The following is a 21797-nucleotide window of genomic DNA, read 5'->3' as shown; positions in this document are numbered from 1 at the left end:
GATAGTGCAAACCGTAAAAATTAACCCTCCATCATCCGTTTTCCCTCTGGAAGGCGCATCTGGAGATTCCTCAACTGCTTTCCTCTGTCTCTGTCATATTCTCAAGACAAAGACAAAACATCAACAATTAAAAGGCGCCGTCCAATTAGAGCCTAATGTTCTTTTTTAAAAGATTTACATTCCCCATGGACTTTGGTTGCGAGGGTAAAGAGAGAGGGACACTAACAGAGACATTGCATGTCAGGCACTGTGCTGGACGAGGTCCCCATGCTGGGTCCCTTATACCTCACAGCCACCCAAGAGGAGGGGTGTAGTCTACCCTGCTCTACAGATGGAGGAACAGAAGCTAGGGCAGAGGCTAAGTGGTTTGCCTAAGGCCACACACACACACACACACACACACAAGCTCTCACACATGTGCACACAAAGCCACACACAGAGACATATATACACACTCACATACACGCATGCACATGCATACACATAAACACATGCACACAATGTCACACATACATATGCACATGCACACACAAAGCCACACAAACACGAGCACACACATACATATGTACACTTGTACATATGCACACACATGCACATGCACATTCACCCCAAACCAGAACTGGAAGCCAGACCTTCAGAGAGGGACCCCCTAATAGAGAGCATGCCTCCAACATAGCAGAATCCCAAAAACTAATTATTTGTTCAACAAATATGTGCTGAACACCACCAGCCACTAAATGGCTTATAAATAAACCAGGAAACCAATAAACAGAAAAGACACAAAAATACAAGTTCACTTGTAATCTGGGAATAGAAGGTAGGACACCGAGAGGGAAGGTTGCTTAATTTATGTCCGCGTGTCAGGGGAGGGTTAGCAGTAAAATGAAGCACACAGAGCTTCCAGGCGGGTGGCGCTGGGTGGCGGCCAGAGGTGCCACTAGGCTCCATCCCTACCAGCAGCCAGCGCGTTACCAGGCGAGGCTTGGCGGGGGAGGGGGGCCCGCCCCAGCCTGTGTGGTCCTCTCCATTCTCCAACGCGCCCTGGAGGCATCACCTCCTCCCCTGAGACCCTTGGACCAACGTTTGTCTGCCCTGCTGGAGCGAGTCCCCGACGCTCCGTGGTCCTTTGGGTCTGCGCCCACAGAATGCTCCCCGCACCCCATCCCATCCTCTCCCGTTGTCGGCTTCCCACGTCCAGGCCCTCTCCTCAAGAGATGAGCCACTTCCCTTTCTCACCCGCCAGGGCCCCTCTAATCAGGAAACCTGGGGGAAGACCTGGGGGCCTCAATCCCCTCCCACCGACAGCAGTCCCAGGGACGCTGGCTTTTTATGTGCGGACAGAGTGGCACATCAAAAGAAAGGGGGCGCGACTGCCCTGATCAAGGGCACAGCCCGAGTGTTTGATGCCTGGCTAACTACTGGGCACTAATCAAATGCAAAACAGTAGCATTCATGGGAAGTGGGATGAGTAACACTACACTAGGTGGTTGGCTTTTTCTGCACAATGAACACCCCTGGCTTCCCACCTCACCATCCCGCTGCATTTTCAAAGCATTTGGGACCAGCAAGCAAGCAGCATGCCCTTCATCCACTCTTCCTGGTGTGCGTGCTCTGCACTCAGAACGAACACGGGGTTCAGCTGGGAACCGGGAGGACCAAGGTGCTGCTGGCTCCTACTCGAGGGCTCCCGGATTCGTGGCTACTCTTTTCAGCCCCAGGAGATCAAACTCAGCTGTTCTTCTGTTAGAGCCTAAAAATCGGAGAGTACTAGGAATACCTGCTTTGGGCTTCAGGAAACCACCAGAGATGAACAAAGTCAAAGGAAAAGCCTCTGGGTTCTCATGTTTTCCTCTGGTTGGGTGTTAAACCACTGTGGATCTCACATTGGGGGTTCCCGGTATTTACACAGGTTCCTAACGCAGGAGGCTCATGGGAAAGGCAAGACTAAAGGCCCTTAGAGAAGGAACCCTGCCCCAAAATATCTCCCCTGCCAGACTGTACTCAGAGACCCGCGCTTGGGCTTATTAAGGAATCGTCTGCCCTAGAGGAATTCACATGGGACGAGTTTGAAGTGCTTAGTGATTCATTTAAATGGCCTTAATAACACTCATTTTGAGTAACAACCAACAAAATAAGTAACAAATACAATGGCTGCTTATACCTAACCACAACTTCCTGTGGTCGAGCACTGCGTTGTGTGCCATACAACATTCCCCACCTAATTCTGACCTGGTATTTTCTCTCCACAGATGAGCACACCTGAAAGAGCTCATATTATTCGCCCAGGGTTGTACAGACAGTTAGGGCTGAAGCCAAGATAAGTGACTCCAGAACCCAATTTTCTAAAGGCGACCCAGTTCCGCCTCCTCCTGGTGGCCCAAAGCTGCTGCAAACCAACGCTGGCTATCAGGGAGAGTAGAAGGCTCGGGAAGGTCGCGCCGCCAGCTGGGGCAGCAAAGGCCAGGACAAAGCTTGTTTTATTTAGCAGAATAGTTAAGAGCAGAGCACTTTGGAGCCAGGCTGCCTAGGTTCAAATTGCAGCTCCAATCGTGGGCTGCTCCAGCATGAGGTCCTAGAAAATGGTAAGCATTTGGAGAAATCAACGTTACTAATCTCATCAGCATTTGAAAGGCAGTCTCAACTAGAGACAGAGACAGAAAGACCAAGAGAGACAAAGAAATGTAAACTCTACGAGTCGCTACCTGTGTGACAGGCAAAATGCTTCCTCACACTCCCTCAGTTTCCTCATCTGTACAATGAAAATAGTAATCCCAATTAGACGAGCTAATACAGCCACAAGATTTGGAATAGTGCTTGACACATGATAAGCACTAAGTAAGTGTTAAGTATATTTTATTTTTATTATTTAACAATTCTGGCAAGAAACAGCCCAGGCTCAAGGCCTCAGTCTAAGAAAAACACAAATGTCCAACAGAAAGGAATATGTATGTCTACCAAAAACATGAATGAGACCACGCCTGGCAGCCAAGACCTGGACAACCCCGAATGTTCACACTAAAAGGATAAGGGTCCTGTGGGTACAATGAAGTACAGCACAGCAATGAAGAACGGCTGTGTTCAGCAGCTCAGTGCTGACCCAACCCACAGGGGAAGCTTGCAAGCAGTGTGCCTCCACTTCTACAAAGGTGTAAAGGGAGAAAATTAAGCTCTGCTGGAGGAGTTAGACGCGTGGTCCCTGAGAAAGGTGCTACAACGAGGAGGGGGGTCCAAGGCACCCACCTGGATGCTGGAGAGTCTGCAATCTGTCTGAGTAGTGGAGTCATGCATGTGTAAAGTCATTAAGCTCTAATGGTTAATTTGGGTACTTTATTATAAGTTAGATCTCAAATTTTAAAAATTAACTAAAGGTACTGACTCAGGATGATACATTCTATGATTTTATGTACAAAGTTGTATGTTTTCATTTTGGTAATTAATAGTTTTGAAGGTTAAGTAGTGATGCATTTAGCCTATATTTTATTAATCAGGACATTAAATTTACTATTTCACACGTATTGTTTAAGATGAGACTGAATATAAGTTTTCATATAAACATATTTCAACATAAGTGTGGAAAAAATGGGGGAAAGCATAGAGACGGTGTGGAAATGAAATTTGGAAATCACCAGCTGATGGGGCAGTGTATGCCTCAGCTGTGGAAGGGACTCAGGGGCTTTTATTCTCGACCACAGTGGATACGCCACACCCAGGGACCAATCCAGCCCACTGCCTGTTGTTGCACACCCATAACCTAAGAACGGTTTTACATTTTTAAGTGGTTGGGGGAAATCAGAAAGACAGTATTTCTTGGTACATGAAAATTATATGAAATTCACATTTCAATGTCCACAAATCACACATCGCTGGAACAAAGCCCTGCTCTTTCCTTTACGTATTGTCTCTGGCCCTTTTCCGTGACAACAGCAGATCTGAGTGGTTCTAACCGAGACTATGTGGTCCACTAAGCCTAAAATATTTACCACATGGCCATTTACAGGAAAAGTTTGCTGAGCAGCTCTAGTAGATAAATTCTGTCTTGTTATAAAATCACCTTACTCTTCTAATCCTGTCTCACTGAGAGGCTGTTCTCAAATACCCACCATGATTAGCTCCTTGGCAGCAAATTCTTACTTTACAAAGCTCACAGTGTGTCCAAACTCTGCATTATGGCCCACTGGCATCTCAGCTTGATCAGAAGGTCCTTCCACAAGAGGCAACACAATCACGGACCATCACAAGCAAGCATCATGACTGCATTCCTTGTGTCACATTGTAAAATTATCCATTTTTTTCTGGAATGTTTGTTCTGCCCTCAGGTTGGGTCTTGCTTAAAAGTCAACCAATTGTAGAAACCTATTCTGTTTTCAAGCTACTGTTACTGTAGACAGTCAGTTGGGGGCCCCGGGAGTCTCCCCCATTGGCAAAGATGGCACCAAAGAGGTTCTTATACTGAGCAGCCAAAAGCTAGAATGAATGGGCAGGACCCAGGTACACCGAAAACCAGCAATATAATTGGACAGAAAAAAAGCCCTCCCCTCCCTATCCCTATAAGAACTGTGGGCTTGAGCAGAAAGGGGAGAAGGTCTTTGAGACCACCATTCTCCCAAGTCTTGTGGCTCCTGAATAAACCTCTTTCCTTTTGCACCAGCACCTGCCTCACAAGTTTGACTTTCATTGCAGCAGGCAGCCAAACCTGTGTTTTTTCTGTTTGTTTATATCACCAGTGTGTCTTTAATGTATAAACATTTAGGCTATTGTTGGAAATGTACCAGTAGAAAATAATTGGGGTGCTAACTGGCTGATAAGAAAGTTTAACTGTCCAGTGGGGATGGAAGATGAATTTCCCCACCTCTGAACTTTCAATAGGCTTATTTCCTCCACATGGAATATCCTTCCTCCTCTATCCATTGTAGCTGAATCTCCCTTACTTGACAGAAAGCTCACTGAATATGAAATCCATATTAGAATCAAGAATCTTACTCAGTCCACCACTTTATGTAAAATAGGCACTTTAGAAATATATGGAGGAAGGAAGGAACTTATAAGATAAAGTTCTATTCTCATTCAATAAATATTAAATTGACCAAGATATGCTGTTATCTCTTCATCGCCTTAGATTTTAAGTAACTATTTCTCTATCTTTAAAAGCAATAGCTATTTTTGACAGACAAGTTCAAAACCTACCAGGGAAAATGTGCACTTTTGGAAATAGGGTAAATACATTGCAATTGTAAGAAATTCTTTCTTGTGGAAGGCTGTTAAGAGCAGCTGGGAGGTTTCTACTGGTTCTGTCTAATGTTAATCATTTATGAAACACTGTGGTTCAGAGCTCAGCAATTGGGGTCATTTCAGGCAATAAATATACATTTCCTGTCAAAACACATCAAACAAATAAGACTTCAATTTATTTGAGAATAAGTTGTAACTAACTTCAATACTGGCAATTTGAAGGCTTCTCAGATGGCTTTTACTAACCTTGGCAGTTTTCTTCACTTCTTGCCCCTGAACCACAGAGTACCTCTGTCTGAGCCTCCCCAGGAATGGCTCTCAGTATCTATCTGTGCAATATTCATATCTCCAATTCCAAATCTGTTGTGGAGTTTGCTTACCATCACTCCGGTTTATCCAGAACTAAAGCTATGTCTACACATAACTCAAAAGAGCATCCCAGATTTACAGACTATAAATCCTTCTACTGCATTATGAACCCATTAAGGGTAGAGTCCTAACCTCATTTGTCACTGCATTCCACCTGTATCATTTCATCTCACTGCATGTAACAATGACCTACACAAATAAAGGTGTCAACACAAATTGGCTTGCTCTTCTACAAAAATTAAGTCTAGTGGTAGGCAGGCCAAGAAAGCTACTTCAGCTCCACGCAATCGTCGGGGCCTCAGGCTGCTTCCATCTTTCGGCTCTGCCTTCTTCCCATCTGCCTTTGGTTCTCAGGGATACCTCATAGTCCAATACATTGGTTGCTTAAGCACCAACTATTAAATCACATTCCAGGACTTAAGAGATGCAGAAAGGGCTCCACCCTCAATTCTAGGAAGACTCCCCAGAAATACTACCCAACACTTCTATGTTGTATGATCCCAGGGAAAATACCATCATTTCTCTGGACTTTCACCCATCCTCATTGACACACAGGGTGGAAGGCCTGTGTGGCCACCATAGGGCAAGAGGGGCTAGAAAACAGTCCAGGTTCTGTGCAGCATGTGCTTGGCTAAAAGCCAGGATTCCATCACAAAGGAAGGGGGACAGAGAGTACACAGGTAACTAGCATCTCTCCCACCGCCCGGAACCGTATTTATCCATTTTGTACAGATGACCATCAAAGATTAAATAAATGAAAGAAAGGCAGATTCTCCAACATGGTGCCTTCCATCACCTCAGGAGTTTCCCCTTCAGCATCCTGTAGGGTCACACTCACCATTAAACCTGTTTCTTCTCAGACTGGATGCTTCTCCTTGGACAGGTCGGTTAGCACAAGCTTCCTCATCACACGAGCATAGCAGACTTCAGGTGGAGACAATACATCAACAGCACTGATCATGAGGCTGCGGTGTTCATGGTTTGAGTTTCCAGGTTTTGTTTTCTGTGAAATTTAATTATAAAACAATGGGCGTTTCCATCTCATCCAAACCCAAGAGCAGAATCAGAGCCTTCCACCCTGGATGTCAATGAGGGCGAGTGAAAGTCCAGAGAAATGATGGTATTTTCCCTGGGATCATACAACAAAGGCGGAAGCCCAAACTCTGAGTTCCACACCTGTGTTTCCACCCCAGTGCCCAGCCTATGGAAGGTCCCTACACGTTGGCAGAGGGCAACGTGGTTCCTGGCAGAGCCTCCAGAATGATGACAACACTCACGCATACGCTGAGCTGCTGTTCTCAAGGCATCTCCGCATAGTCGGCAACGGGAAACCCCCGCCGATGCTTCACAGGCGGCCAGGTCCCTGTCGCCCTGAGTAGTAAGGGCCACAGACACTCAAGGTAACACTTGAGACTTTAGGGTGAGAAGGAGGGAACCAAAAGAAAAAAGGAAAAGCAACCAACCAGAGGCCCCGTGCTCCAAGGAATGGCACGCCAAGGACGCAGCCGCTGGCGAAGGAACGGGCTTGGGGTGTTCTAGGAAACCAGGGATGGCCAGTGCGGTCACAGGAGTGACATGGCGAGAGGCCTCAGAGGACATCGGGGAGAAGATCGAGGCACCGGAAACCCTGCTCTCGTACCACGTCCGCTTCTCCTACCGCCCAGTGCATTTTCAACACGGGAGTCCCACCCGTCTTCAGCCTGCCTCCATCACCCCCACTCAGTCCACGCTGAAGCTGCCTTCCAAGGAAAGAATGGGAGGGTGACGCTCTAATGGCTGGGTGCATCATCATGAAATATAATCAAAATTCCAGAATTATAAACACCATTTGCTTTAAAAGCAGGTTTTCCACAAGCAACCTTTAATCAGTGCTTTCAAATTACAACTCTATTTGTATATTCTTTAAAGTAAGCGGTACCTACAAATACACAGGGCCCCGTTTCTCCTCCATCATGAGTAGACCTTCAAAATACCTCTCGGCAAGAATGGGAGCCCAGAGCCTGCCTCAGTGTTTGCACCCAGGAGGCCCTCAGTTCATGGGCTCCTTTGGCCTGTAACTGCTTCAACCAGTTAGAGGAAAAGAAAAAAAAATATTTAATATCTTGGCATCCATCAGCCAGCATTTTCAAGGGCAAGAAAACTGCGGTGCCCAAGGAGCCCTCTGAGGTACCTAAGGTTAATGGTTGTATTTACATAGCCATCAATTCACTTTACAAAGACGGCCTGGGTACTGTGCAGTCCCATTAGGCGGCCCAGCCAGGGCAGAGCACAGTCTGATCAATCTCAGCAACAACACTGTCTTGTTCTCATCAGATTATTTCTCTATTTTCAGTTACACTCTTGGGCCTCTCACTTCCAACTTTCCATGAGTCACTTACTAAAACACTCTGGGACGAAAGCTAGATAGTAGCTGAGCTTCCTGTGATGTACGGTGTATGCCTTCCACTGCACTGTCGGACATGGTAGCGCTATTCACACGTGGCTATTTAAATTTAAAGCTAAATTAATTAAAATTAAATGAAATTTAAAATTGAGTTCCTTGGTCACAATAGCCACATTTGAACTGCTCAACAGTCACAGATGGAGTAGTGGCTACCACAGTGGACAGCATGCAGTTTAGAACATTTCCCCACCACAGAAAGTTCTGCTGGGGCTCATAAGGTTGTTTATACTGTTCTGGAGTTTCTCTTAATTCCAAGAGAACATAATGATGAAAGAGACTTTCTGCAGTCTCCCATTTTCTGGATGCATTGCCAAGCAACCTGATACTCCAAAAGATACCCTCTGACCTGAACAGACACTTCTCCAAAGAGGACATACAGATGGGGAACACAAGGGAGAAGATGCTCACCATGACTAATCATCAGAGATGCAAATTAAAACCACAAGGAGGCATCACCTCACACCTGTCAGAATGGCTCCGTCAACAAATCAACAAACAACAGGTGCTGGGGAGGGTGTGGGGAAAGGGAAACTCTGGTGCACTGCTGGTGGGAATGCAGACTGGGGCAGCCACTATGGAAAACAGTGTGGCGTTTCCTCAAAAAATTAAAAGTGGAGCTGCCTTATGGTCCCCTAATTCTACTTCTGAGTATATATCCGAAGAAACCCAAAACACCAACTCGAAAAGACATGCACCTCTACGCTCACTGCAACGTTGTTTACAATAGCCAAGCTATGGAAGCAACCCCAGTGCCTATCAATAGATGAGTGGATTAAAAAGTTGTGATACTGTAGGGAAAGTGAAAACACTTAGGCTTTCTCGCCACCTTCTCAAGGCAGAAGATCCCAGTTATGTAAATATGACATAGTATAGTCATGACAGACGCTGTGTTAGCTAATGTCTGACGCATCATTGGCTGAGAGCCACCATTGTCTTGGGCCCTGTAAGACTGGCCCAGGACTTTCAGATGTGTGGTTCTGTTCCCCCTTGGCAGTGTGGTGTGTCCCCACCGGGAAGAGACGGTTTGTTTCTCGCGTACTGTTCAGCCTGGCCATCAGCTGAATGCATGAAATGTCTCATCCTCTTTGGCTCCACGGTTTTCCTTTGGACTGTCCGGATCTAGAGTGAACCTCCCTGGCCATGATCGTTGGCATTACACTTGGCGTAGTGATTTGCTTTGCAGATACATATACATAATGGAATATTACTTGGCCATAAAAAATTATAAAATACTGCCATTTGTAACAGCGTGGACAGACCTAGAGGGTATTACGCTAGATGATAAGTCAGACAAAGAAAAACAAATGATTTCACTTATATGTAGAATCTAAAAAACAAAATAAATGCACAGAATTGAAACAGACTCATAGATGCAGAAAACAGACTAATGGATACCAGAGGGGAGGGAGGTCGAGGGACCGAGTAAAAAACTTGAAGGGATTAAGAAGTACAAACTGGCAGTTATAAAACAGTCATAAAGATGTAAGTACAGCACAGGGAATATAGTCAGTAATAGTGTAGTAACTATGCACAGGGTCAGGTGGGTAATGGAAATACTGGGGAACACTTTGTAAAGTAGATGATTATCTAATCATCATGCTGTACATCTGAAACTAAACCAAAATAATACTGAATGTAAACTGTAATTGAAACATAAAATTTAAATAAATAAATTTTCTCTTGGAACCTAAAAGTAAAAAATAAAACACACCTTATTCCACTTTTACTCCCAAAAAACACTAGCACATGGAGACAAAGGGCGTGTGATTATGAGAAAGCTTTAAACAGCCAACACAGCATCTCATTAATACCAGGTATGAGTTTGTTAAGAATGTTCTTCGAATACTCTCTGTAATAGGGAAAAATCCGAATGCCCATCTGCAGGGGTCAAACAGAATGCAGTACAGTCATAAGGGACCAAGTAATGGCAGGGAAAGAAATGGACAAGAGCTGTGTGTGTATTGACACAGATAGATCTGGGAGACGTTTAAGTGAAAAAATTCACATACAATACTACATATTTATTAAACATAAATATGTTTAATTTAAATAACACACACAGAAAAGCTAAATATATTTTTATGTTTCTACCTCATTCTTTTTAAATAAAGCTAAATGCCAGTTACACTTCCTACTTTTGTTGACCAGGTGGCATCGACAAATCAACCTCCAATGGTCAGAGAGGGTCTAGCAGGCACCATAGTCCATTCTCCCCATTTGGATTTCTTTGAGACATATGTATAGTAAATATTTTAAATATGTGCTGAAGGATATTAGCCAAACTCCTAACAGAATCTGGAGAGGGAGGGTTAGAAATGGGATGGGGGAGAAAGAAATGGGGGACATCTGTAATACTGTCAACAACAACAAAATATATATATAAAAGAAATGGGTTGGAAGGATAATCAGAGGGGTCTTTACTTTTTATAACTCTAATTTTACTATTACTCTTACAACGTGCACGTTACAGCGGGGCTTCCACAAAGCCGCTGTGATCCTGCAGTGTGACTGGTGGCCATCGCCTGTATGATACAGTGCCAGGAGCTGTAACAACACTGACCAGCCATCCCCGGCTGGCAGGGAATACCGCCACACACACCAGGCTCGGCTCTACGTCAAATGCCATGGGGTTTTTTAAGTGAATATTTATTCTTTAAAAAAAATTAGGGCAGCCCTGGCTGGTGTGGCTCACGGGCTAGTGCTGGCCTCCACACCAAAGGGTCTCAGTTTCAATTCCGGGTCAAGGGCACGTACCTGGGTTGCAGGTTCCATCCAGGCCCCATCAGGGCCCATGCCTGAAGCCGCCAATCTATGTTTCTCTCTCTCTCTCTGTCTCTCTCTCTATCCCCCCACCCTCCTTCCTTGTCTTGCTCCCTCCTTTTCTCCTTCCACTCTCTGAAAATCAATGGACAAAATACCTCTAGAGAGGATTAACAATGAATAAATAAGGAAAGAAAGAAAGAAAGAAAGAAAGAAAGAAAGAAAGAAAGAAAGAAAGAAAGAAAGAAAGAAAGAAAGAAAGAAAGAAAGAGAGAGAGAGAAAGAGAGAGAGAAAGAAAGAGAGAAAGAAAGAGAGAAAGAAAGAGAGAAAGAAAGAGAGAAAGAAAGAGAGAAAGAGAGAGAGAGAGAGAGAGGGAGGGAGGGAGGGAGGGGGGAGGGAGGGAGGGAGGGAGGGAGGGAGGGAGGGAGGGAGGGAGATAGATTAGGGTAGTCCTGCTACTGGGATGCTTCTGCCATTCAGTCCTCCGTGTAAGCTGTCGTCTGTCCTGCCCTAGTCTGACACTCGATGTCTGACACTCGACGTGGGCGCCTCATCTTCTAACTGTCGGGAATTGAGTGCTGGGGGTGACAAAGGGCTGAACGACAGGCCACTGGGAGGAGAGCAGCAGCCTCTTGAAGTTGAGGCGAGATGACCAGAGAACCTGCTGAAGGGACAACAGACAGATAGGTCCCAAGACAGTGTTGGTACAAACCTAGTCCTGGGCAGCACAGCCGTGGAATGAGCACGCGGCTCCGGAGGCAGCGGAAGTTCGCGACTCTGACCGTCCATCACTCTCCTTGGTGGATGCCAATCCCAGCCTTCCTGCCAACACCCACGCATTTCTACAAGTCAGACCATCTCAAAAAATCTTCCAAACCTCAATTTTTAAAAATGAGTAAAGGTTTTTTAAATTAAGCTCTTTACATTTGTTTTTATTCAGAAGAGATTTCGGTTTGCAAACTTCACATTTTTTTAATAGTGCAAGACAAATTAATATCCACTGGAAGCTTTTCATCCAAGCAAATACAGAAGATAATTTATTCCTCCAACCGGCATGAGAAGGAACACGCCAGGCATCTGTGCAAAAACTTTCCATACCCTCAAGTCCTATAATTCTACCTAGGACTCCATTTTCTGGTCCTGATTAAATCTCCAATTATTCCCAGCTTTTAACATCTGCTGAGTCTTAACTATACAGGAACAAAAACAAAATTCCTGTGTATCACCTGCCAATCAGATTAAAATTTACGTCAGACTCAAAACTATATGGAAACAGAGGCCACATTTTCTCTTTAGTCAATACAGACGTTAGCCAGACGACAGATGACAGACGTCAGCAATGCTGCCTCAACGACCAGTTAATCAGCTGTTCAATTCTTACCTTAAATGTCCTCAACTACAGAAAATGCACCTTAAGCTCTAAAAGAAACTTAGGGACATTTTCAAAATCAGTTTCTCAGATAACACTGAAGAAACCAACAGCAAATGTGTATTTTGGGCTCAGTAATTTAAATTTTATCTTCAGAATCATAGTATTGGGACAAGCACTCAGTGTATTACAAAATGAGAAACTCACAAACTACTCAAAACAATATTGTTTCATGAAAATCTCCATATTAAAAAATGTTTAACTGTGAACAATGAACTATAGTTATGCAAAGTCTGGCCCAAGGCTTGGCAGCGTCCGCACTGTGTGGGAACTTGTTGGAAATTTAAGTCCTGAGGCTCCATCCCAGCCTTGCTGAACCAGGAGCTCTGGAAGGAGGCCCGCCAGGCGATTCTTATGCACTGGCCCAAGTGGCAATATTAAGAATTGCAATACCACTGGAGTTGGGGAACCACATATCAAACAAGACTGACAACATGAAAGAGATTTTAAAGATCCAGAACATGCAGAGGACCTAAGAAAATTGCAATCACTATAAAGCCTGTACACATCTCCCCTTGTTACTTACTTCTGAGTAAATGATGTGAAATTCACAGAGGATGCAGTCACCGGCTTGTAAGTTCCCGTCTAGTCACACTACGGGTCAGAAATATTTGCACATCAAACCGGAATCTGAGCTTGCACTTGGGACCCCGAGTCCTTTGTAAATGTGGAGAGTAAATTCAGAATCAAACGCCTCAAGAAGCAGAGTTTTCTAGGAATCTTGCCAGGCCTTTGCCTCAGGGTGACCTTAGCTTTCAGACTTGAGGAACATTTTCCTTTCTGATTCATATTTCCATAGGATGATTAGTGAGCTTGCTCGTGTATCGATCAAGACGAGCCAACTTTTCCCTGCTATCAAGAACACCGTCAAAAAAAATTTAAAACAACAAAAAGAAACAAAAAAAAAAGACCACCACCGTAAAAGGGTGACCAGCATACGAGGCCAGCATCAGTGGTGAGCTTCCCTATAGTCTCTGCTCCCCTCACTCACCCAGGAGCACCCGGGGCTGATGTATTCCAAACACTGGCTGTTTTCCTCTAAATAACACAGAAACTTTGCGAGTGAACTGCACGCGTCTGACAGACAGGATTCCAGGCTTATTTCCAGGCCTTTAGAATCAAAAGAGAAGAGCCCAGCAGACACCTGTCTGGCGGGCGTTAATTTTGAGTGTTTAAGTGCCTTCACATCTTGCTTTAGCTCATCACATCCAGCAGAGCCTCTTCCACTCTGTAATCACAGGAATGAAAACACAGGGTGCTTATAAAGGATTCAGGCGCCACAAAACTGATCAATAGTTCATTCTATAAAGTGACTAAATGTGTCACCCTTGGCAAAAACTCCATTACCCTGCATATTGCGTGGGAAAGATGCCCACTGTCTCTGTAAAGTAAAAACTCAATCATCACTCAGGTCCCACCTAAGGCTTATCTTAATCTAGATTATTTCTTTGAACTATTTCAACCCCCCAACTCCAACGAGAAGCAAAACTTGGCATGGCATTTTAAACACCGTGGTTATTAACTGCATGGTTATTAACTGCAGAGGATTTGAGATAGAACTGATTTCAGCAGCCAAAATAACCACAGTGTATGTTTATTGGTGTCTTATTATTTTGATAAAGTACCAATTTCACAATGAGTGTTTGACTCATGGGAACTCCAAGTCTCAATCAAATTCCTCTCTGTGGCGAGGGGAGAACTTTTAGAGCTTCTCCTTGGGATAAACATGTTTGTTATTTCTCTCCCATCCCCCACCAGGCCTAGGCCATATGCATGAGGAGTTCTAAGTCAGTATTTCTTGAATTAAAGAATAAATGATCTAGTACGAGCTTTGGCTCTGGACCACACTGCCAGGTTCAAACCATGTCTTTGCCACAGCTACCTGTGTCTCCATCCTGGTGTGCCTGACCTTCCTCACGCACAGAAGGAGAAGATGGCTGTGTCTACCCTCTAGGGCTGGAGGGGCTGTAAATTAGACAGTACATAAAAATACTTAGTGCAGTAAAATAATACAGCCACTGCAGAAAGCAGTATGGTGGTTCCTCTAAAAAGTAATACCAAAATTACCATATGGCCCAGAAATTCCGCTTGTGAGCATGTACCCCAAAGGACCGAGAGCAGAGACTGAGATATTTGTCCACCTGTGTTCACGGCCACATTACTCACAGTCACCAAAAAGTAGATGCAACCCATGTGCCCATCAATGGATGAATGGAGAAACAAAGTGTGACAATACACACACTGGAACATGGTCCAGCCTTAAAAAGGAAGGAAATTCTGACACACTGCACATGGATGAATCCTGAAGACATGCTCAGGGAAATAAGTCAGGTTCAAAAGACAAATATGGTGTGATTTCACTTATATGAGGGACCCAGAGCAGTTCAACTTCAGAGACAGAAAGTAGAATGGGAGTTGCCAGGGCCGGAGGGAGGGGGGATGGGGAATTGTTGTTTAATGGGAACAGAATTTTGGTTTTACAAGGTGGGTGGTGGTGATGGTTGCACAGCCACGTGAATGTACTGAATGCCACTGAGCTGCGCACTTGACAGTGGTTAAGTAGGTAAATTTTATGTTACTTGTATTTCACCACAGTTTTCTAAAAATGTTGATTAGTGCAGTTCCCAACAATACCCTCATTCAACAAATGATAGCTATTGATGCTACTATAATTTTTTGCAAGATCAACAAAGCAAATATTTAACAAATATTCCCTAATGTAAAAAGAGCAAATACCCGCAGAAAACTCGAGTGAGGTAGACATTTGCTATTGAAGGTCCAATTCCATTTCAATGTCTCCTTGCCCACCCACCCCTTCTCCTATCCACCCCCCCCCCCATTGGTACTACGTGGTCTCATTGGGGATGTTAAACCAGCTAGTTTCCCAAACCTCAGCTGCATATCAGCCCCTAGGCTCTGAGGTGGGTAGAAATTCAGCACACAGAATGACATTGCTACCAAGGGACAGATTCACAGCCATGCCCAACTTGTTAATAGAGAGCCATGCTCCTAGCAGAGCCCAGGGCACAAAGAGCAGGACAGAATGTGAACAAAATTCAAGTTTGATCTGGGGAAGACTGGGCCACGGTCACCAATGTTAAGGCTCTTTTGATTTGTGTGTGTGTGTGTGTGTGTGTGTGTGTGTGTGTGAGCACGCGCGCATGTGCTGAGAGGGAATTAATCCAAAACTATAGATGAAGAAAGCTGTGTGTCCTGGATGTGAAGCCGGATCGCATAATCAGTTCTGAAAGCCAAGAAGAGGTAACAGATGTTTACATTACAATCTGGCTGCTTCTGGAAGGGCTGCCAGATAACTTAAATCATAGGACACTGCATGATTTGTTGCACCACTAATACATGCAGAGAATGCACCCCAATAACACTTTCTTTGGATGGTCCTAACTCAATGCCCCACAGTACAAAATGTCTATGGCTTTCAAGCTACTTAAAATTTTAAACTGCACCAACGGAAAAGGCAGAGCTAAAGCACACATCCAATGCTGACACTGTGCACCTTGCTGTCTTGGGTACAGAGGCACGCGTTAAAAAGGAGCTCAAAATCCCTCCTAACTTTTGGGTGTTTTATGACTAATATTAAGACAAATTTTTAACTAGAATAACGCACAACCATGGAAAAGAATGGCATTTAGCTCTTTTTACATGTTCATCACCCTTCCCAGAGTGGCTCCCAAGCAGATCTGAGTATCACATAAATGCATGTAAAACGGTCAGCCCGGCACAGGGTGTGGCCATAACCAGGGGATTTCACCTGACCACATGGACGGTGGCCTTGTCCCCAGCCACGGCGTCACCACACATCCTCCCGTCGGCCTTCACCAAGTCAACAGAGGACACAGACTGTATTAGGTATGACCTCATTTATCAAAAATGACTGGGTCTCAATGTCTATGTGGATAGAAGCTGAAGGAAGGAACTGAATATATATTCACCAGAATAAGAAAAGGAATTGTCCCAGTGGCAAATTTACTTCCCTTTCATACTCTTCTGTAGTGTTTGAATTTTCTACCCCAAGTGTATATTATCTTTATAAATTAAAGAAAGAAAGGGGAGGGAGGGAGGGACGGAGGGAGGGAGGGAGGGAGAGAGGGAGGGAGGGAGGGAGGGAGGGAGGGAGGGAGGGAGGGAGGGAGGGAGGGAGGGAGGGAGGGATCTTCAAAGCAGAGGCCTGGGGTGAGTCAAGGGTCTTGGCTGCTGCATCCTGAGGCCTGGGGCCTGGCCAGAGATAAGGAGCTGCAGACACTGGAAGAGCCTCCCTGGGCTCAAACTGCTGCGCGAGAGCAGTTTCCAGCCTCGGCTCTCGAGAGGCTGGGGCAGGCCAGCCTCTGTGGGGGGCCCTGCCAGGCCTGTGGGATGCTCAGCAGCATCTCGGGCTCTGCCTGCTAGACCCACCCAGTGTCTCGGACGCCACCTGACCGCCTCTGGGGAGCAAGCTGCCCAGCTGCCCACGGTCTGAACCCTCTGTCATCTCAGAACCTGTATCTCCCGCTCATGCTCTAGATCCCAAGGCATCTGTGGGGCCCAAGGACTCGCCCATACCTTCCCGACTCATTAAGCAGAGAACAGGAGGAAGATGCAGAAATTCCAACGTGGAGCCCTGGGCTTTCAGGGAACCTTAAGGGCATAGGGCACAGACACGAAACGGGGAGACCTGGAGCGCCACGGTGGGCATTAAAATCTAGTCTAACAACTGCGGCTCCTGACGTCGCGCTCGTCACGGCCACGCGATCCCGCGGTGCCCACCTGCTCTCCAGGCGGAGAACGCACAGCGCCACGGAGCCTGGTCTCCACTGAAAAAGCCACTGTTGTCTCCTCACAGCTCCTAAACGGGATCGTTATTCTTCTGCACCAACAATGTCGCCGTCTCATGAAAGGAGACACATTATCCGCATCTTTGCTCTCTCTCTAAATACAGCATCTTTGTTTACCACTTTATTAACAACTCCCTACTATCTGGAACTAGCATACTTCTGAATTAAAATAACTTATGCTCATGCTAATGACTTGTTACTGTAAGATCTGACATCTTTTGAATTAAAAAAGAGCAATTTTAAAAGATTCAATGTGGTTTTAGATTCATGACTGAAAATCAGCATTTCATCCATGCAGAGAGCCAAGCAGTGACCAGAATGTTTCATTCACATCGACACCCTATGCTGGGCACACACAGTGTTAAAAAGATGTAGGATGCCATTGCTATTACAACCATGCAGTAAATAGGCTTTTATTCCAAATTATTAGTTTCATTGAACAGCAACCAAAAAGCACAAAGTATGAAAGAGGGGGGCTATCAGGCAATAAGTTAATATTCGGAGTTCTCTTTCACAAGTAAATCAAATCATTACCTAAAGCTCCCTCACCATTATTTTAGCATCTGTATCTTTCCAAAAGTTCGAAAAGGTCCAAATTGAGTCACTCCACCCAATCCTGTCCCACAGCCGCCTCCCCTTTACATGTCTCCCTTGTAACGGCAAAGGAGATGAGTGGCCCAGGCCAGCGACGGCAGACAGCAGCCAAACCCTCCAGCTGGCTCAGCAGCGCCAGAGCTGGATGTGGCGTCCCTCCTCGGCAGAGACGGCCACCCTCTGCTGAAATGAGGGGCCGCCCATCACAGCAGTCGCTCTCTCCAGGTCTCTGCTGGAAGTGCTGGGCTAGGCGTCAGGACCCCAGGGTTCTAATCCCACTTCACTTAAAACCAAAGCGATTCAAGTCACACCTCCCACCCTGGATCTTCTAGAAAACTGAACTCTAAGTTACTTTACAGATTTAAAATTCTACGCCTCTTTGAGTCTTTCTTTAAACCAGATTATGCAATTAAGTTCATGTTTTAAAAGAAACAAAAAAGAAGCCCTGGCCAGGTAGCTCAGTTGGTTAGAGCATTGTCCAGATGTGCCGAGGTTGTGGGTTTGATCCCCAGTCAGGGTACATAGAAGGAGCAACCAATGAATGCACAGCTAAGTGGAACAACAAATCGATGTGTCTCTTTCTCTCCCTCCCTCTAAGATCAATAAATAATTTTTTTTTTAATTTTCTAATTGCCCAGCCAGCATCGCTCAGTGGTTGAGCGTCAACCTATGAACCAGGAGGTCAGGATTCAAATCCCGGTCAGGGCAGATACCTGGGTTTCCGGCTTGATCCCCAGTAGGGGGTATGCAGGAGGCAGCCGATCAATGACTCTCTCATCATTGATGTTTCTCTCTCTGTCTGAAATCAATAAAAACATTTAAATTTTTTTTAATTAAATTTAATTTTAAAAAAAAACGCAAAAGCCCTTTTAACTGACTTTAGGGATGAAAATTGATTTCATTTACACGGCAACTGTTACCTTTATTTTTTTCACATATATCAAATAGACAGGAAGCCAAAGTTAATTATCCTGTGAGAGGTGGGCTGTTGAAATCACCAGCTGCCTTGGAAATCATCACAAAGCACAACTCCACAGGATAGCCAAGCCCACCAACCATCTAGGATGGGCTTGAGCTTTTTAATAACATTTTCAAAACAAATAATTACAAAGTGCTTAATATGGCCAAATTCACTTCACCAATCCCTTTGTGGACACCTTTTTCCTATTGCCGGTCCTCCACCCTCAATCCTGAATCTTCTCAACACAGGATAAAATACACTGCGTGACTGCCTGATCCGTTTACGGTTGAAGTCATTCTGCCAATCCTAGCAGACTTATATCCAACACCTGATGAAACCACACCTGTACACAAACAAATTAGTCCATCACCTCAATGGTCCAACTATTGAGGACAAAGAAAATCGAAAGGCTAGTCTATGTACTATGATGACTCCCCATATATGTAAAGAAATAAAGCCGGAATGCAGGGTGAAAACTCCCAGAGGGAGAAGGCATGAGAGGAAAGATCTACTTATGTGAAGTCTAGAAAGATGTAAAAAACTGCAACCTGAGAATTTTATCATTAAGCTAAGCTTCTTAGTATAGCATCCCCAAAACTCTCCAACTAGACAGCTAATTGAGAGTTAGGAAGAGCCAAAAGACGTTTCCCTCCTCTTCTCATTCATCACAGGCAATACAGAAGCCCTTGCTCGGTATGACAATGTGACTCTTGTCAAGGTGCCTCAGGTCAGACAGAGGACTGGCTGGTGATGATGTCACGTCCCTGGGAAAAATCCCCAGTGAAAGTAGTTTTAATATCATATGCATCAGCACATTATTTCCATAACAAAGTATAGTAAGTGTAACAGTGAACGGGCTGTGCAGATGAAAGCAGATGTTAGAGAAAGGCTGTGCGCCACTGGAAAGGCAGTAATGGGATAAAGCAAAAAATCTTTTGTGCGTGTGACTAAATGTAGCTAGGTCGTCCCACAATACACATCTCTAAAAAGAGCAAAAAAATGACTATTGAAATTCAAGTCACCTAGAACATTCTAGTACTAGAAATATGGAGAGGTTACCTCCAGTGAAAAATATTCAGTAATCAAGTAGAAATATTTGTAGGCTTTCCTGTATGTTGAGAGAGAAGTAAAAAAATAAATAAACTCACTCAAAAAAAAGTGAATTGGCAGCCACTGCTTTTCTGGGAAGGGTAACTTATCTTTCACAGGTAAAACTGGCCACGCCAAGTCGCGACTTAAACCCTCAATGTATTTTAAAGTGTCGAAGGGCCGTGAGGATGCTCTAGGGGAAGACAGTGAAGCCACCTGGCCCTGAAACTGCTCCCCTCTTATTAAGGTCCGCGTTTCCAACCAAAGGAAGCCCCAGGCTTGCACACGAACTTAGCAGAAACGCTTCTCACTGTAAAACCCGCAGCAAGCTGTTGGAAAACTCTCCCAGTCACACATACTTCTGCTCTCACAGGACTCAGTGGAATTACTGATTATACCGTGAGAGGGGTGTTCCCGGGTATTGCCCCCGCGTTTCCTGCCTGAACAGGGCTCGGACACACGGACAAACTGCCCTCCCCTGTCACACTCAGCAAGGGGCAGGGAGGCCAGTGGGACGGGAAAGCTAAGCCAGCAGGGTGGCAGCTGGGGGCCTGGGTCTGCGGGGCCCCCGGCTGCCGGGGCGATCCCTGCACGAGGACAGCGGAGGAACCAGACCAAGGCTCTGAGCAGGCGCGCGCCACACTCGGGGCCGCGAGTCACATCCCATCAACCTTGCTCGTCTTGGAGGGACACAGACGCTCCACGGGTGGGAGTGGGGTTCCTTAAGTCCTGGGGGGGGTGCGGGCACACAGGTAGGTCTCAGGAGTCGGCGAGCCCCTGCATGCATCTTGCTGGGGAGGTGGTTCGTACCTGCCCAAGGCTCTCAGGCGGCTCCGTGGTGCCCCAAAATGTTAAACGATACTGGTTCGGGAGAATAACCCACCCGTGGAGCCGCGTCTGGCCTGGGCTGCCGCCCCAGGGGCGGGATATCAGGACCCTGCACCAACACCCTGCCCGAGGACGAGCTCCCTGGGGTTAAGATGCGCTCCCTTCCAGAGGGGCTGGGCAGGGCCCCTGAGGCAAGACTGGGTTTGAAAAAGAGAGAGAAATACGGACACGCCGGTTTGGCAACTTCCAGACCCGCTCGGGCTCTCCCCGGGCGCGCGCAGCTTTGCGCTCCAGCCGGAGCCCCGCGGGCAGGGGCCGGGTGGACGCCGACCTGCTGGTGCCCGGGGCTCCCCCGGGACCCAGGGCGAGGCCCGAGGGATGGCGCCCGAGGCCGGCCTCTCCAAAGCAGAGCTCGCCGCGAGCGCCCTCCTCCTCCGTCGCGGGGCCTCCCCGCACCCCGGGGGGCCTCCCCGCACCCCGGAGCGCCTCTGGGCTCTCTGAGCGGCCGGCCGGCACCCCGACGTGGGAAGCGGCCGCTGCCCCTCCCAGCCACACCTTCTCGCTTCGGAGCGCCGCTTGCAACTTCGGGGTGCACGCCAACTACGGCACAGTCCACCCCACTCCACGGCGCCGGGATGAGGGGTCTGCCCTGCGCCGAGCCAAGTGGGTACCAGTCCCAGTGGCAGCTGCTGCCTGAGAGACAGAAATTGAGCGCGGGGTCCAAAGCCACCGCACCCCCGCACCCCCGCCCCTCCGCTCCCCTCCCGCGCCCTCTTACTCGGCCGGAGCCCGCAGCGGGCCGTGCGTCGGGGGGCGCGCGTCTGCGCCGGGCCGGAGGGCGCTCAAGGTGCCGCCTCCGCGCGGACCCCGGGGAAGGCGCGGCACCTCCGCAGGCTCGCAGTCCGGGAAGTTTCCACGTGTCTCCAAAAACAAGTCCCAGCTGCCGCGGGAGAAGCAGCGGCCGCGGGTCCGCCTGGAGTCCGCGGGCAACTGCGCGGGTCCGGGCGCCGGCGGCCAGCAGCGTGCAGCCCAGTCCGGCGCGCGCCCGCCCCGAGGGGCTCGCCGGCCGCGGGCGCGCTGATTGGCCGGCTGACGGCTGCCCCCCCCCCGCGGGTGTCCATGCGGGTCGCGGGCCCGCCCCCCGCCCGCGCTCCACCCCGGGCTCCGCGCGGCTCCCGGGCGCCTCCCTGCGGCCCCTCGGCGGGCGCTCGGACCCGGCGGTCCGAAGGCCCGCGAGCCGCGAGGAGCCCGCGCGAGGGCGGCGA

The 21797-nt window shown here is 47.1% G+C and overlaps 1 protein-coding gene across 1 annotated transcript in view; it reads right to left on the bottom strand.

Moving 5' to 3' along the window:
- The window catches only part of TAFA4 (TAFA chemokine like family member 4), a 129334-nt gene extending 107745 nt beyond the window's left edge, over positions 1–21589 (bottom strand). Inside the window, exons 1-2 of the mRNA XM_081159650.1 lie at positions 21311–21589; positions 6437–6601 (exon numbers count right to left, since the gene is read on the bottom strand). The gene's annotated coding sequence lies outside the window, so the exon portion shown is untranslated. The remainder of the gene's footprint in view (positions 1–6436; positions 6602–21310) is intronic.
- Between the last annotated feature and the right edge of the window lie 208 nt (positions 21590–21797).

Source organism: Miniopterus schreibersii (genome assembly GCF_964146895.1).
Source record: "Miniopterus schreibersii genome assembly, chromosome: 15".
Classification (NCBI taxonomy): Eukaryota; Metazoa; Chordata; class Mammalia; order Chiroptera; family Miniopteridae; genus Miniopterus; species Miniopterus schreibersii.
The sequence above is the reverse complement of the archived record's forward strand: the minus strand, read 5'-3'. Positions and strand labels throughout refer to the sequence as shown.